General features: G+C 33.9%; 1 long non-coding RNA gene across 2 annotated transcripts; it reads left to right on the top strand.

The window, feature by feature from the left end:
* The first annotated feature begins 4931 nt into the window (after positions 1-4931).
* LOC21411405 lies at positions 4932-9483 on the top strand. Of its 2 annotated transcripts, XR_002903369.1 has the most exons (8): positions 4932-5270; positions 6263-6364; positions 6478-6735; positions 6826-6863; positions 7161-7193; positions 7384-7447; positions 7747-7986; positions 9026-9483. It is a non-coding gene; the product is annotated as an uncharacterized LOC21411405 (long non-coding RNA). The 2 variants fall into 2 exon arrangements; XR_002903368.1 differs by lacking the exons at positions 7384-7447; positions 7747-7986; positions 9026-9483 and having other exon boundaries at positions 7161-7377.
* The last annotated feature ends 6940 nt before the right edge of the window (positions 9484-16423 follow it).

The raw sequence follows: 16423 nt of genomic DNA, 5'->3' as shown, positions 1-16423 counted from the left end.
AATGAAGATCTGCATATTTTGCATCTGAGTCACATCGAATGGAAGGGGAATCTGAATTGTTCCACCGATGACCATCGTTTGTCGCACATGACTTGGCCTAGAAGGTAGGACATCATCATTAGGGACACGAAACCCCAACGTCCCAGAACATTTTCCTGATTGCACATATGCCAAAAGTAACTACATGAAAAATGAAGAAATTAGTTATACATTTAATAATAAATACTAATTTATTGTGTAAAACTAATAACGATAGTTATATTACTACATGTAAGCGATGATACACGCAAGACTAAGTTCTTGATGACCATCGTTTGTCGCGCATGAATCACTTGTGGAATCTGAATTGTTCGACAGCAGTTAAGTTACTTCCCCGTCGCCAGTGGGTCCTTGTGTATTTTTTAACTTTTTTTGTTTCCCAGCTTTTTTCTTCATCGGCTCTAGGGGATTCACCACGGGTTCTTTTTCAGTCAGAGTTTTGCTAATTTTACTCAACGACCTTAGTTCAACCAAATTCTTGCGTCATGCAGAATTTGCGTCATGCAACCAAACCTCCAGAAGTGTCACCCACAGTCATGCTATCAAATATAGGGATATGCAGAGGTGTGTCTCTCACAAAAGTTCATCCTCAAACCAATCACGGCCCCCCATGTTTTAAAGAATTATGGTTGCCCTTCGTTTCCTAACATCATCTGTTTCTCTTCGTCGTACTCTCCAAGCCCCCCGGTATTAAGTGCTTCAATATATATAGATTTAGTTTCATTCTTAATCCTAAACTAAATAACTTAAAACTAACCTAATCAACATTGAATTAACCTAACCGACATACAAAAAATGTTCTAAATAAATTTAATTTAGATTTAGTTTCATTCTTAATCCTAATCTAAATAATTTAAAACTTCTTAAATCATATACAATAAATATTCACATTGACATTTACATATTCAAATAATATTAAAAACGTAATTAATTTGAACTAATCCTGACAATCATATAATATTTAAAAAATCATCGTCTAATAGTCTAACGTAATTCAAAATAACCATCGTCTAATTTGTAGCGGGAATTATTATAGTGGGCACAATTATAAATTTCAAATCCAAAAAAATATTATCACTTAAACTGACCAAAAACAAAACTGACCAAACAAAAACTATTGATTGTAGGTTGCAGCTGGAGGTTGTTTGGTGATGGCAGATGCTGCTGGTGGTGGTTTGGCGAAGGCGGAGGCAACAGCCGGCGAAGCTTCTCAATTTGGAGAACATCAGGGTAGCTTGGAACGTATGACGAAGAGAAACGGAGTGAGAGACGAAGCGAGAGATGGAGAGAGAGACGAAGAGAGAGAATGTCGGTGCTAGCGTCAAGAGAGAGATGTCTTGGCGGTGGGTGGCGGTGACGTGTTCACCGGAAGAGAGAGGGAGATCGGCTTAGGGTTTTGAGTTAGGTTTCTCTTGAAATGAACACAAATTCGAGCTTAAACTTTATTTTTAAGTTTTCGTGCTCACATTAGACGACGGTTTTATATAAAACTGTCGTCTAATGTGTTATATTAAATGATGGTTTTATAAGAAACCATCGTCTAAGTTTTTACTAGATGGCCCGCGTTTTGGGCCAGCACATTAGATGACGGTTTCTTATAAAACCGTTGTCTAGATAAATTTTAATTTTTTTGTAGTGGTTTATTTTGATAGTTCATTAAGAAACACATCAATTCATGATTCAATTACGATCTAAGATGGGTATAAGAGATTCATATTACGCGAGGCATCTAAAATTATATTGAACTCTTTTAATTGACCTCATTTTCGATTGTCCATTAATCCCATCTACTAAGTACATTAATAAATTCTCTATAAAAAAAATGGTGTCTTGACTGATATTGTTAACCTTCCCTTACCAAAACTGTTAGGTGAATGCCTCAAATTAGTTTTTAAAAAGTTACTATTTTGTGTTTTTGGGTAAGTTCTTGTTTTCTTTTTTTTTTAGGCAAGAGTTATCCTATGCCTCATTCCAAGAGAAATACATAAATGTGAGGAGAGAGATAGGCAAGGGTGTAAGGGTTTTTAGGTACAGAGATAAGGAGAAAAAGTATGTTGAGTGTGTAATTCTAAAACTGTTAGTGAATTTTTCTCCCTCTCCCGTGGACGTAGAAAATTTCTCCGAACCACACAAATCTTTGTCTTTTCTGTTCTTTTGTTATTTTTGTTTCAGTTTATTTTTATGTTGCATGGGTGTAAGGGTGTGTTGTTTTCCTAACAACTGGTATCAACGCAGAGGTAAAGATTCAAAAAAAAATCAAGATGATGTCTAGGATAAAGTTTAAGTAGATATAGTGGTTTAACAGAAAAAGTAATTTTAGAATATGACAGAGTACAGTGAAAGGTGTTCTGATCCAACAGGCATTACTGAAAGCACTACAAGGAAAGAAGCCAAAAAATATGAAAGATGAAGATTGGGAAGAATGGGAAGCGAGAACGGTAAGCACTATTCGTTAGAGTTTGGCTCCTGAACTGAAATATAGTGTTATGAATGAAACATTTGCTTCTGAGTTATGGAAAAAATTAGAAAAAGTTTATATGTCGAAATCCTTAACAAATAGTCTAGATGAGGAAATTGTTGTTGCATATCATATTAATAAGTTTAATAAGTGCATAACTCAACTATTAAGTGTAGAGGTCAAAATTGATGAGGAAGACAAATCGGTAATTTTGTTGGCCTCCCTACCTAAATCATATGAGACTTTGACGACTACACTTTTAGTTTGAAAATGATGTTGACTGTGGATGAGGTGTCAACTGCTCTATTGGAGACAGCAAACTTGAAAACGCCTAGTAGTAAGTCTCATACTGAACAAGTTTTAGTGGAGCAAGTCGTGAGAGAGATGTTATAATAAAAGAACTAATCGTTCCTAATCCCGTTTAAAAAAAGATATTGAGTCCTACTATTGTTACAATAATGGACATATTAGGAGAAACTATGAAGAACTGACGAAGCACCTTGAATAAAAGAGAAAGTAAGTAACTCAAGAGACTTCAGTTTCTGCAAATGTTGTTAGGTATGATAGTGAATATGATGTTTATTCTGTTATTGCTTATGAGAATATTTATGAGTCTTTGATCTTAGATTCTGGATGTCCATTTCATTTGCAGCCATATAAAGAGTGGTTTAATTCTTGTAAGCCCTGTGATGCCAGTACTTTGTTGATGGCTAATGATTCTAATGTTAAAGCTGTTGAAATAAGTACTGTGAAGGTAAAGATATTTGATGGAGTTGTGAGGATATTAAAAAATGTTAGGCATGTTCCTCAACTAAGGAGAATTTTGATTTCTTTGGGGGCTCTAGACACTATAGATTATGAGTTGTATGTGAAGGGTATTTTTATACAAGTCAATAGAGGTGATTTGGTAGCCACGAAGGGTGAAAAATTAAAAAAAAACATGTATAAATTGATTGAAACTACAGTTGTAGGTGGATATATAAAGGTAGAGTCAAGCCACGAAGAATCTTCTTATGTTGTGAAAGAAGTTACATGAGTAAAATAGTGCAACAAGACTGTGACAGTTGAAGACAATAAAGGCAAAATGGTGAAGACTTGTGGGGGTGAAAATACTTTCAGGAATAAGAAGAAGACAATTTCTCGTGTCAAGTTTGACGAGAGTTTGAACTTGACACATGTTTATTCTTGTTGAAGTTTGCATTGTTGTCACCCCATCCATGATGGGCACGATGACAGGTGTTGAGATTGGATACCGAAATGTGTGAGTTAAGAGAATTTGAGTCAATGTGGAGATTGCTAGGTAAGTGCCTCAAATTGATTTGAGAAAATTACTATTACGTGCTTTTGGATAAATTATTGTTTCCTGTTTTCAGGCAAGGGTTATTTTATGTCTTGTTAGGAGTCTATAAATAAGTATTTTATTTAGGGCTTTGTGTGCTCATTGAAAAGTGCCTCCTTTTGAGAGAAAGATAAAAAAGTGAGGCGAGATATAGGCAAGGGTGTAAGCGGTTTTGGGTAGAGAGAAAGAGAGAAAATTTATTGAGTGTGTAATTCTTAAACTGTTGGTGAATTTTTTTCCCTCTCTGATCGACGTAAAAACTTTTTCCGAACCACTACATGCATGTCAATCTACGTGCATGCCAATAATTACATAAACACTGCATGTATACATCTATAGCTTATATAAAAGAGGGGATTTTTGTACTTCAACTTTGATTGAACCTAATCTAATGGTTAGCATTTGTTCTCTTTCCACGTAGTTCAAATCTAGTGGTAAAAGTTTAATCCACATGGATAATTTATTTTCTCACACATCAAACATTTATTTTTTTTCCTATCTGAGAATGAGCATAAATTGGTTTTTCCACTTCACCTTACTTGTTGGCTGCTTAGCTTTTATTTATTTATTTACTTTTTTAAGAAATCTTGTGTTTGATATGCCTTTTTACACTACAAGAAACCCCTCTTATGATAACACTAAAGCATAGTGTTTCTTAAAAAACGTTACCATAGGAGTTTATAATAGCTGTTTAATTTTGCAATCTAAAGTTTACATTATTACTTTATAATAATTTGATGATTTTAAAGCATTGGGTCACTTAATTTCAAACAATCCATATTAGAAATTAATTTTGGCCCGTTCATTTTACTGATTCGAGTTTAGAATTTGAGTTTTTTTACAGTAAAAAGCTCTCACAAACAATTACATCTAACTTTTTTACGACAGTAAAAAGCTCTCATATAAAATTACTTCTCAATTCGAATTAAAAATTCAAATCAACAAACTAAACGGGCCTTTGTTTTTTGTCTGCTTTCAAAAGAAAATCTTTTTTCCCAAAATTTTGCCAAAAGTAATGAGCGCGGAATGAAAATTTCATTTTCGTCCTTTCAAGGGAAAAAACATTGACACATCATGTAATTAAAACGTAAACATTCACGTTACGCGTGTTGAGAGAGAGAACGAGAGAAAGAACAGTAGAGAAAAAAAGGGGGTCGAGGCCGGCGGGCCGATGTGTTGCCGGTTCGCTTGCCGCCGTTCGTTGTCCGAGGGCCGTCGCCGGCCGATCTTCATGGGTGTTGGATGGGACCGGAAGTCGCGAGAGTTGCTGTGATGGAGGACCTTGTGGTTGTCGACTTGTGTCCGGATCTCAAGGGGGAAGAGCTACCATCAAGCGAGGCAGATGTGGGATGCTCAGAACTCCCCCGGGAACGAAATGGGTTGGCGAGGGGCGGGATTGTTTCCTTAGGTGTCAGAATCTTTGCAAGGATTTTGGTGAGTGTTGCTACTATTGCGTGATTTTCTTTGGCTTTTGATTTGTAATTTGTTTGCACATCGTGTCTTTGCACAAAATTTGGCGAGATTCTTCATTATGGTGGTGTATTTCAAACTTTTCTCATAAATTTCTTCCGTTATTGGGCATCGACATTGTTTAGGCATTGCTCCTTTCGTCATTTTACTGTGGTAGTCGTTCTTCCCTTGGGCATTCATAACTGGGTGAGTTATAATATGAAATTCCTACAAATTTTCCGTAATTTCTTTCAGCATTTGATCTGACATTTCTTCTTGTTATCTCCGCCTATTCTATTTCCACTGATGTTTGTCCTGAGATTAAAAAAATTAGCGTTTAGTTCTACTTTTTTATTTTTTATCTTTATGCATGTTTTGCTTATACCAAATTGATGTTATTATTGATGCTTGGGTAGTTGTTCATTTTCATTTAATCTTGATTTCTTTTAAGCGATTTATTTGACTTGCCCTGTAATTTTTTCCTTGATCTAACAAGGAGATTGAGGCCTCGCTGATTCGAGTTTAGAATTCGAGTTTTGTTGCAGTAAAAGACTCTCACAAACAGTCACATCTAACTTTTCTATTACAGTAAAAAGCTCTCACATAAAATCACATCTCAACTCGAATTCTAAACTCGAATCAGCGAAACGAACGAGGCCTGAAGTTTTCAAAATTAGTCTTTATTCAGTTTGTTAACTTTGTTAAACTACCATTTCAAGTAGTTGGGTTTCCTATTGTGTTGTTGGAGTCGTACAATATGATTGATAAGGAATGCTTGATTTTTTGTTTTTTGTTTTTGTTTCTGTAAGGTTCATATTCTAATAGAAACTCTTATTTTGTTGTAAGAGTTATACAGTATGACTCGTAAGTTATATTTGCTATTTTTTCTAACTCGTAAGTTATATTTGCTATTTTTTCTATTGCTTTTAGCTTCTGTAAGGTTCATAATCTAATAGAAACTCATCTTTTGTTGTTAGAGCTATATAATAAGACTGATAAGGAATTGAGTGTCTATTTGGACAAAGGCACATAAGAAGAAGAATGGTGAACCTATCAATTCAACTGCCGGTGAAGTCATTGTAAGAGTATATTTTTATCATAATAATTATTTATTCTTGTAAGCTACTATATAATTTTTTTTTTTGAAATATTTGCTGCATATTTTAATCAAGATTGGTTGTTTAATATTTAGGAAAATCTTGAAAAAAGTTAACAAGATCCAACATTGTCTGCCGATGAAATTGATATGCTAAATAGTATTCTAGCTTCTAACTTTGGTCTCGATCGGAATGGACATATGAGAGTAATGGGTCTTGGGATGACCAGGACAAAATATTCTATTTTATCAAAATGGGATGACCACTTGTCTCTTTTACAAGAGAAATATTTACGAATGGAGGAGGATGTAAGAGATCTGAAAGAGATGCTTTATCTATTATTGCAAAATCAAGTGAGTTTTTTATTCATATGTTTTGGTTTAAATACGTTATTGTAACTTTTCTAATCTTATTAGACAAGTTTTTGGTTGTATTAAAACCAGGCAATGAAGAATTATGGCTCTCCTCCTTTCTACTAAAGGTATTCTCTGTTCTTTCAAATCTATAATTATGATATGCAATCTAAACAGCTCCATAGACACATGGAGCCATTTAGCATTTTTGTTGCAAATAACTTAGTATAATATATATTGTTTGCGTACATTTGGAATTTTGAATATATTAGCATATGAAGCTTTTTTTCTGAAGAGAAAATCTCATTAAATAGTCTCAAATGATCACTAAGGGAAATTATTATAGATTTATGGGATCAGATGAACTTATATACCATTTTGGTTTCAGTTCTGAGCATTAAATACTAATATCTCTACTGTAACAGATTCCAATCAAGTGGCCTAAGAGCATAGATGAGGTATGGAAAGCAAATATTCCCCATACCAACCTTGCAACTGAGAAGTCTGACCAGAATTGGATGATACAATATACTTTTTGGAGAATAATATATGGTTAATGAACTTAATTCATTTATATATCAACTATCAAGTCTGTTGTCAGTATTTTACACCCAAATTGTCTTTTCATTTTTCTCATTGTCTTTTAAGGTTTTGTGCAGAAATGAGTTTGATGAAGTCAGTTAATAGAAAGCTGAAGGATGAGATTGCAAAGGTAAGAATGTGGTTATATAAGATGCTTCTAATGCTTCTTTTTGGAGAGTGTATGAATGAAAATACCCTTTCTTTTGTGGTTGGTATTGTTAATTTAGTGGAAATTGGGATGTGGAGTTTTGTCTTTCTTATTAGTCTATGTGATTCAATCACTAAAAATACTGTATTCCTTTCATAATTTTCCCTTACTTTCACTCTATTTTGATGTTTATATAACCTCCATTAATCTTTTCATTAGTTCTTATCGCCATTTTCTTGCGGATCCATCTTTAGTTTTTCCTCTTTTACTAATTGTTGCAGTTGAACGATCAATTGCGAGATCAGATTTCTGTATCAAGCAGCAGCTGTTTGAATGCTCGGATTAATGCTTGGTGTTTTGGGGACAAAGAGGCTCCCTTACCCAAGTAGATCTTTCGAGCTCGCGCATTGTTCCCGATGTAGGATAGAGATGAGTGCGCTTGTGGAGCGCATGTGTTGGAAAATAGCTGCTAAAAGGAACCAGGAGTCATATCTTTTGTGTAGAGTAAAAGAGTCCTAGCAGTATGCATTTTATCCCTTTTTTCTTTGAAGCGTAGCTTTCCATCATTTTGGTGTTCGTAGCCATGCATAACATGATTTTCATTTGAAATTGGATAAATTCTAATCAAACAATTTTCAAAATTTTTAGAAATCCATAGAGCAAAAGCAAGTGATTTGGCTCCTTGGCCAGCTCGACTTACCAGTCTAGCTTCGCGCCTAATTGATTTTGGATTTTCCACTGATATGTTTGACAAGGATACAGTAATCCTTCATTTATACTTAGCCTTAGTTCGGTACTGCTGTAGATTTTAGAAAAATTGCTTTTAGATGTGCTGAATTATAAGATTATATTAATATTTAATTATATTAATTATTATATTATTATTAATATAATAAATATAATTATATCAATATAGTATATAATATATTATAAAGTAATAATTACAATATCATATTATAATTATAATATCATATTATATGATAAAATAATAATATTAGAGTTATTAATATAATTATGATATTTTTTATTACAATATTATATTATATTATATTATATTATATTATATTATATTACGAGTCTGAATTTTAAATTAGGAAGATTGTAAATTTTAAATTTCATTAAGGGTATTATGGGTATTATGAAAGTTTTATTAATTGTATTATGCTGATTCTCGTACAATCTAAAAGCTAAAGTTGTTTTTAGGCTGTTTCTGATTTTGGTTGTAAATTCTTGAAAAAATCTTCAAAAAGCGTTTTTGATGAGATTTATTAAACACTAAAATCAGCTTCTGCTACAAGCAGAAGCTGATCTTGGGATGAAAAAGCAATACTAAACTAAGCCTTAATCACTCTGCACGTGCAAAATTTCATTTATTGTCCAAATATTTGTGTTCATGACTAATGAGTAGAAGAATTTGGTTTGTGACCGTGTTGCTGGAAGTTTGGCAGCAAAGAGTTGACAATTACTGGAATTTGTTGAAACCAAAAATCGAGTCAAACACACTTAGGAACATAATGGACATGAAGGCTAACATAGGTTCCTTTGCTGCTGCTTTTAAAGGTAAAGATGTGTGGGTGATGAATGTGGTGCCAGTATTTGTACATTAGAAGCACAGGAATCCTTTTACTGGAAGCTCTGGATTCTTTGCCATCCATGCTCTCGACCGAAGTAATCAACTCGAGTCTGTCGTTGCAAGCAGCTGTTACTACCTCAAATCTCATGAAGATATAAGTGGAATGAACTTTCTAATTGCACTTGGAAAAGTAGTAAGTTTCTTACTTACAACCGTTGATCTCGAGCTTTTGCACACTTGGTTGACTTTTTATGTTTTAGTTGAGTTGATATGAAAACTGATCGAGTATTGTTGCTTGGTCTTGATTATGCGGGAAAAGAACTAGACGTTTTGGATATTTTGATATCTCTAGCTATTCCTCTGTATTCTTTACTTGTTTGGAATGTTAAGCTTTCGGACAAATGGTCTGACTTATGTTGTAGACATCTTATTGCCAACTTGATAGATACTGATCACAATTATTACATTGAATGTTTTATGTTTTACTTTGAATGTTCCTATTTGAATGTAAGATGTTGCTCGGAATCACCATCTATTTAAATGAATTCAGAAGGATATTAATATAAGAAAAATAGATAGAACGTTAGTTTGTACTTGTTTTAGGATTGGTAAAATATTCAATAATAATTTTAAAAAGCTATAGGAGTATGAACATAATAAGAGAGCAAAGCTATTGATATGTACCGTAATAAGGCTAAATAGTTGTAAAAGGTTGAAAATAACATGTCTAAAACGCTATGAGCCTCAGAAAGAATTTTATTCTTACGATTTTCATATTTTGGAACACAAATTCTTCCTCGGAATGTGAGAATTCCCTTATTCGAGACTTTAAATTCTCTCTCTTTTCCTTCTTCAGCTTCCTTCCAACACTTGTCAAGAGTAGGATCTTAACGTTGAGCTTTCGCTATCTTGTCAAAAATAGATGGTTGTATCTGCATAGTGGTTAGTTTTCCCGTGATTAGCTCCAATCCCAATGAACATATATCTATCTGTAAAGGTGTTAGAAATTTGTCAAACGACAGATGGCTTAATTCGGTAGTCTTACGACTTAAAGTATCAGCTACCCTATTGGCCTTTTCACAGTAGTAAAGGATTTCACAGTCATAATCCTTTACTAATTCTAACCATCTGCGTTGCCTCATATTAAGTTCTTTCAGAGTGAAGAAATAGTCGAGGCTTTTATGATCAGTAAAGATTTGACATTGCACACCATAAAGATAATGTCTCCTTATCTTCAAGGCAAAGGCCACTGCTACCAATTCAAGATTATGAGTAGGATAATTCTTCGTGATTCTTCAATTGTCGAGACGTGCACGCAATTGCCTTCCCATTTTGCATCAATACTGCTCCAAGTCCTAATTTGGAAGCATCGCTATATATGTCAAACTTTTCTCCATCAGTTGGGATGGTAAGGATTGGTGCAGAAGTTAGCATTCGTTTCATTTCTTGAAAACTTTCCTCACATTTTTTAGTCCATTCATAATTCTTTTCTTTTCACGTGAGGGCAGTAAGTGGTGCAGCTAGTCTTGCAAATCCCTCTACAAATCTCATGTAATATCCAGCCAAACCTAAGAAACTACGAATTTCACTCACATTTCTTGGTATGGGCTAGTTACTAACTGCTTCAATCTTCACTGGATCCACCGAAATACCGTCTTTTAAGACTACATGCCTTTAGAAATGGACTTTATTAAGCCAAAATTCACACTTAGAGAATTTGGCATATAGCTGGTGTCTCTTCAGCGTCATTGATAAAAACTATAACAAATTTATCCAAGTACTCCTTGAAAACACGATTCATCAAATCCATAAAAGTTGTTGGGGCATTAGTTAGTCTGAACGGCATTACAAGAAACTCGTAGTGCTCGTAGCACGTTCTGAGAGCCGTTTTTGATATATCTTGCTCCCTCATCTTTAATTAGTGGTAACCAGATCCCAAGTCAATCTTCGACAATATCGCCGCCCCCTTCAGTTGATCAAATAAGTCATCGATCCTGGGCAAAGGATATTTATTCTTTATCGTGACCTTATTGAGTTCACGATTGTCAATGCACATTCTCAATGAGCCATCTTTCTTTATTACAAACAAAACATGCGCTCCCCAAGGGGAATAACTTAGTCAGATAAATCATTTTTCTAATAACTCTTGCAACTGCATTTGTTACTCCCTGAGCTCTGCCAGAGCCAGTCTATAAGGAGTCTTAGAAATCGTTGTCGTTCCAGGTAATAGTTAGATTTCCAACGAAATCTCACATTCCGGTGGCACTCCTGGTAATTCTTCTAGAAAGACTTCTAGAAAGTCTTGGACTATCGGCACATCCTTTGGTTGCAACTTATCAGTTTTAATCGTATCCATGACATGAACTAGATATCCTTCTTAACCACTAGTAAGTAAACTCTTTGCTTCAATTGCATTGATCATTTGTTTGGGGGTGCGTTTAGAGCGATTGACGTACTCAAAAACTTCCTCTCCATCGGGTTGGAAAATCACTTTCTTATTGTGACAGTCGATAGTGGCTTGATATTTTACTGGGAAATCCATTCCTAGGATGACGTCGTAGTCGATTATTTTTAATACGACTAGATCTGTGTATAGGTCCCTATCAACAATGACTATTGGTACGTGTCTTAGTCTAAATTCAGATAATAGAACCTCTCTAGAGGGCAGGGTGATAGTTTAGGATATCTGACCAATTCTATTCTTAGCATAACTTAATTTCTCAGTGAATTCATATGATGCAAACGAATGCGATAAACTAGAGTCAAATAATATGTATGCTTTGACTTGTCACCACTCTTGATATGCAGATTCTGCATCATCTTTCGTATATGCTAACAATCTGGCATTGATCTGTGGCGGAGCTTCTATTCTGACTTGTTGACGTTGCAATTCCTCAACTCTCATCTGCATTGTATTTACTTGATTGGCAGGTTGCCTATTCAGATTCTGGTAATAGTTCTTGGCAAAGTGGCCGTCTTTGCCACAATAGTAGCATCTATTCGTTCCGTATCAGCATTCCACATGATGTTTCTTTTTGTAGTTAGGGCATTCAACTATATTCGTGTTACGATCCTGCCTCTGCTGCGGATTACAGAAGTTAAAGTTTTAGTTCCCAGCAAAACACCTCTTCCTTTTGTTCGGATTCTGGTTATTCTGTTAATTCTTTTGATTACCTGTTTGGGCTTGTTTTGCCTGAGCCTGTTCTTTTATCTTAGTTTCTCAAAATTCAATTCTCTCTTCTTTAGCTTGAGTGTGGTGATATTCTGCTCAGATTACTCTACTGACACAATCCGCCACTGTTGTGGGTGTTCTTTCTCCACTATCTACCACTATGGCAATGTCAGGGTGAAATATCACCAACATCCGTCGCACCTGTTCCGTTTTCGTCGGCACTAATTGAGGGCATAGCCTTGCCATACAGTCAAATTTACGACAGGCTTCAGTAACTGTCATATCACCTTGTTTCAGACTGTTAAATTCATTTTTGTTGGGCTCGTAGACCTACAGTATCGTAGTGCTTAGCATTGAATTCTTTCAAGAATTCATTCTAAGTCATTGTTTCCACATTTATTCTCAAACCACCGTCTCCCACCTGTAACAGGCATCTTTCTTCAATATATACAAGGTGTAAAGTAATCTTTCCTGCTCTGTTAAATTCATAAAATTCAGAATTATCTGGAGTGAAGATAGCCACTCCTCCGCTTCTAGTGGGTCGGTGGATCCTTCAAACTATGGTGGCTTCGTCCGATACAATTGTTCATATAAAGGTTCCCGATTAACAACAAGCCTATCTTGTGGTACCATTCTTGGTATTGCCGCAGGCTCTGGTTGCAGTGTAGGTGCCATTGGTGGTATTTGTTCTTGTTGAACAGGTGGGGTTCTTCTTTGCCCCTGTTCTTGATTTCTTTGTTCCAATTATTCTTGTAAATTTCTATTTTCTTGCTCTTGAGCCTCTAATATGGCTCATAGATTGGCTATCGTAGACGCTAAATCTAACTCTACCTATTGGACCAAAGGTTTCCTACATGGGCCAACCATGTTTCCGTGTATGTACTTAAGAGAAATGGGGGCAACATGGTTATAATCCCGGATATATGTATATATATATATCACCAAATAAATCTTAACAGTGTTTCATAACATAAAGTTGTTTTAAATTAAACAACTTTCATTGCTTGTGGTAATATCTTAACCACACTTTTCATTCACAAAATTTATTCTTTCAATAAACGCATTTTCATTATTTTTGAATTATTTGTATGCCTATATATATATATATATATATATATCCGCTCAAGACATATATATACCCCATCTATCATTCATTAGTTACATAACTCAAGTGTCATTACAACTTCTATTAATATTTACATTTGTCATACATTTTCATATCATTACATAATAATATCATAATCAAAGCATTATATCATACTATACATCTTCATAATTCTCATTTTCTTCCCCTTTAACCTCCGCGGAATCGTCATCTGGATCTTCTTCCTCACTCAAATTTACAATGTTTTAAGAATCCACGTTAGTTTATCTATGTTGTAGAGAAGATGGAAAAACTTCATCTCTAAGTTCGGTTCCGAATCTGCGTCAGTATTCCCTTTGCCTACGTTCAAACTCCATTCGATGCCTATTGACACACTGTTCTTGTTCTTCTCTTTCGTTAGCTAACGTTTCTTCTAATTGCGTTACTTCCTCTCTGAATTGGGTGAGACTATAAGTAGCTTCTCATCGAGAAAATACCATATTTCATAGTTCCTCTACTAACCCTCTCCAAAATACCATATTTTTGAGTTGCGGGAAGTACTACTTCTTTTTGATGGTCATATCTTTCTTTTAGATTCATCCAAAGGGCAAGTGGATCTCTTACTGTGAGATATTTACATTTGAATCATTCATTAAGATGTTTACGAAGGAAAATCGTTGCTTTTACATTTTCTTATGGTGATGTGGAGTTAGACTGATTGATTCTAGATGTATTTCTACATCTATGATCCATGACATGTAATTTTATCTCGTTATGTCGAGTACAACGAACTCAAGTTTGGTAAGACTCGACATGGTGATAACTGTAACAGAATATTGATATAATGAGAATCATAATATTATTATTACAATAGAGAATACAATAAAAATTAGATGTTAATCATAATAGCAATAAATAAAAGGAAAAATATTGCAAGTATGAGTACTGAAAGGAAAAATTGAAAATCTTGTGGAGATTGATCTCTAATAAAACAAGCAAAAATATAGAAAATGACTACTAAAATATCAAACATCATCATTATATTTGTCATATCATGAAGATTCCTTTAATAGAATGTCTATGTGATGGAGAAAATAAAAATATTAAGAAGAGTGAAGAGAAGATAAGAAGTGAAAGATAAAAATATTAAGTACGGTGAAGAGAAGATGAGAAGTGAATTGTATCGGTTAAGAAATATACATTTTATAGAGTAAGAATTAGCTGTTTCTAGCCTAAGAAGTGGTGTAAAAATCAATTATATTATCAGTAGAAGTGGAAGAAAAATTACAATTGTATACCTCAAATGATGTAAAAAATAACATATGAGAATAGTAATATGCATGCAGAAAGTGCAATAAGAAATTATTACATGCATCTGGCATAGCTGTCCATTTATGAGAATACAAACACGCCAAACTACTGAGTAAATCTTTCGAAATGTGTATAATGGCAAAATTATTATACGTTAATGGCATAGTCTTTCTTTGTATGAATATAAAATAAAAGAGTACATTTGCATACATTTCACTTAAATTAATAAGGGTAGAAATTGTAGTCGGAATAGAATGCTTGTGCTAATAACGTATTATAAAAACTAAGAGATATAAAGCTGACAGAAAGATTTAAAGAGATAAAGAGACAAAAGAAATCTCTAATATTATTATTGATATAAAAAATGTGCATTTTCAAAATGCAAAACGTCGTATTTATAACGAAACTTAAACTTATTGTGTGTCTCTATTTATCTACACGATTTTTACCCGTTGCGCCGCTTCTGTCAGAGTGTGATGGACAACCATATTTACAGCCTCTATCTTTAAATTTTTACAACAGAATTTGTGCCATTGACTATTTTTAGGGATAATTATCCACATTGATATTGTAAACTCTATTAATCATATGTAGCCTTTGAATATACTCCTCATAAGTAGATTTCTCATTTTCTCTTCTCTGTGGATGCAAGCACAACGCCGAACACATCGATTCTTCTGTTCTTTATCTTCTATTATTATTATTATTATTATTATTATTATTATTATTATTATTATTATTATTATTTACACATAGAATACAAATTATAAATGACTAGAAGTGAAAACTTTTGGCAACATTAATTTGAACGTTGGGAATTGTCTTTCTCAAGATTATGTGTTCACTATACGTCGGTAACTGTCCAGTTTGTAGACGTGTGTTCCACGTCCGTGCCTGGTTCACATAAAGGGGACTACTCAAATGGGGACTAGTCTTGGTCTAAGTTTTGGTGCACTACAAAGGAGTGTTGTGTTATATGCTAAATTCAAAATGTACTCTAATGGGGTTTCCCTACTCCAGGTCAAAGTTTTTTATTTTTTTTATTTATTATTTTTCACTTTTCTTTGGAAATGAATAGGTGATAAACATATTTTTTACGAGAGAATAATGTCTCATGATCTGAAATATCGCTAGTCAAAGAGTTCTAGAAACTCAAAAATTAACAAAGCTGCTACTGAGAACCAGTATTTCTTTCAACTTACAACTGTCGCTAGGTATACTCATAGTATATAGTGACAACTAAAATATGAAACGAGTTATGTACAATAAAATCTAGATTTTTACTTAAATAATACGACTATTACATAGTAATACTTTTTTTTTTTTTTTTTTTTTGGTGGAACGACTAACATGGTAATACTGTTGGTCCATCAATAAGATAATGTACATCGACCAGATTTTGTATCAAATTATTCTGCATTTAAAGGGGGAAGAAATAGAACAACCATGTGACGAATTGCACTAAGCACGGAAGGAAAGAAACTTATAATTATACTTTCTTTAACCTGAGTGCTATAAGAGTCGCTACTATTTTAATTGCGATAAGTCAATGTTTGGATGGGGAAAAACTTAGATTAATGCATACACTTGTATCTGTCTTCTTTTATTCATTATTAATTAACTTCTTTAATTAGCCATGTTAATCACGTGTTTATATATATATACATATATATATATATATATATATATGTCTGTGTGTGTGTGTGTTTGTGTATACACGATGGAATGAGCTAGATTTATATATTATTAGGCTATGCGATTCAACTTAATTTGATTATTACCACAGGTAATCAAATGAATTTATAGATATATATATAT

The sequence above is a fragment of the Morus notabilis genome, unplaced genomic scaffold (genome assembly GCF_000414095.1).
Source record: "Morus notabilis unplaced genomic scaffold, ASM41409v2 Scaffold232, whole genome shotgun sequence".
Taxonomy (NCBI): domain Eukaryota; kingdom Viridiplantae; phylum Streptophyta; class Magnoliopsida; order Rosales; family Moraceae; genus Morus; species Morus notabilis.
This window is presented reverse-complemented; position numbering and strand designations above follow the sequence as displayed.